At 43.1% G+C, this 2108-nt stretch overlaps 1 protein-coding gene across 1 annotated transcript in view; it reads right to left on the reverse strand.

The window, feature by feature from the left end:
• The window catches only part of LOC102214565 (zinc finger protein 229-like), a 17345-nt gene that overhangs the window by 7461 nt on the left and 7776 nt on the right, over positions 1-2108 (reverse strand). The gene's annotated exons all lie outside the window — the stretch shown is intronic.

Genomic DNA, 2108 nt, shown 5'->3' on the forward strand with positions numbered 1-2108 from the left:
CCCACACACACACACACACACACACACACACACACACAATGTATGAGGGCATTAGAGGGACAGGCCAGACTTCGGGTGGGAACAAGGCACAGGTAGAGAAAATCTGGCAAATTGCAGACATGGGAAAAGAAAAGTCGTTAAAAGGAAATTGACTCCTTTCAGGAGAAGGGTAAACACCAAAATGTCAAACTGAAGATTTGGAAAAACAAACACTTCCAATTCTTTGTGGATAAATTTGCTCATCTGGCATTAAGATGATGCCCGCTGACTAAACTCTCGTTCCTGCTGAACTGAGCCAGTGTATTTGATCAAACTGCTGTCAGCTCAGAAAGCACGAGGGGGAGGCCAGATGTTTTCTCAGGGGATCGTGAAGATGGTAAAGAGACTCCACATGTGACCCCTGATAGTCACAAGGTGAAATTCTACATAATGAACAAAACATGGCAGGAGTGTAATGTCCTCATAAAACAGTCTTCAATAGAGCCAGTCGCCAAGTTAAAAAAAAAATGCCGATCGTCTCTGTATGAGTGACGAACTTAGCCACTGTGAACAAATATTCAAGACTCCCTGGTCAGCAGTCAACTAAGTTCTGCACCCAATCAGACACTGTACACATGACACAGCTAGCACCAATCCACTGACCGTGCCTCGGATGAGCTCTTTCAGACTGGTTGCTTGAAGAACCTCCAGTACACAGGTATATGCATGCCCTCCAGGAACAGTCGGAGACTCCGTAGCAGTGCAGTAGTCTCTGGCAATGTGATTTCAACTTTGTGGCCCAAATCATCTTGCCAGAGACACACACAGCCACAGAAAATCAGTCGTTTCTCCGGAGAAATCCCCCACTGCTCTGCCTCCCTGTGTGGTTAGTAGTCTTTCTCCTGATACTCCAGTCCACCTTCCCCTGACAGGCTTCCATGCTCTATTTAACTTGGGGCATTTCCCTGATTAACAGTGACTCCAGAGGCCTGAGGAATTCCTAACATGACAGTGTGTTCCTCTGACAGTAACCGATCGCCCCTTTGTGTCTTAAGGTGAGCAGGTGTGAGGGCTTTGGTGGCACATTAATCCGATGGTTTGGGTATCCTCCCCCAGGAAAAGACAAGTGTCAGCCTCAATTTTTCCTGGTGGATTTAGTGGGTTTTCTGCAACATTCATGATGGAAATTCCTGCCTTCAAGTAAAGAAATCAGTCTCTAGTGACCGATTTGCTCCTTTTATATATTACTAGAGGGACAAAGGCACAGTCTAAATATTAGGGATAGCATGTCCCCTGCATTCAACCTGAAGTCAGGAGGTGCAACTCTTTTGTTCACCATGTCTACACAGCAAGAATTTTTCTGTATTTTTCGGATCATAAGGTGCACCGTCGATGAATGGGTCTGTTTTCATACACAAGGTGTCACGGTTCTGGGTCATTTTGAACCAGCTTTTTTGGTTTCTTGTATTTTGGTGTTTTTCTAGATTATGTTCATTATATTTATGTTCTGATTCTTTAGCTATCCTGTGTTGATTATTTTAATTATTCTGGTTTAGGTTTTGTTCTCTTGCCCTCATGTTTAGTATAGGTTTAGTTCTGTGCTTAGTCTTCTCTGCTTGTGTGTCCCTCTGTGTAAAGTCCATGTTTCTCAGTCCGCATCTTTGTGAATTGTTTCTGGTTTCCTGTTTTACTTTGAAAGTTCGTGTCTCATGTCAGCGTGTTTTACTTCTCCCTTGTCTCATTAGCCTAATTTCTCCCAGCTGTGTCTTCCTCCTGTTTCTCATTCCCTGATTACTTCCCTGTGTATATAAGCCCTGTGTGCGCTGTTGGTGTACAACATTATATACCAGCTAGTCCAACCTCAGTAACCCTACAAGCATCACTGCTGTTTAGTTTTCTGTCTGTGTTTATGTTGGAAGTGATAGCAGAGCTGTATGTTTGAATTTTTTCAGAAATCCCTCAGTCAGAACATGCTGTATCATGTTTAGGTGGAAACTAGCGAGCTAACTTCCTGCTAACTTCTAACTCCATTAAATTTAGTAAATTCTGTTTTCATGGATGCCTGGATGTTAGACTTGTTACTATCACCTCAAGAATATTTCAAGGATAAAAGATCTGATGTCTCAACA

The sequence above is a fragment of the Pundamilia nyererei genome, unplaced genomic scaffold (assembly GCF_000239375.1).
Source record: "Pundamilia nyererei isolate P.nyererei 1_Seehausen unplaced genomic scaffold, PunNye1.0 scaffold00016, whole genome shotgun sequence".
NCBI classification, from domain to species: Eukaryota; Metazoa; Chordata; class Actinopteri; order Cichliformes; family Cichlidae; genus Pundamilia; species Pundamilia nyererei.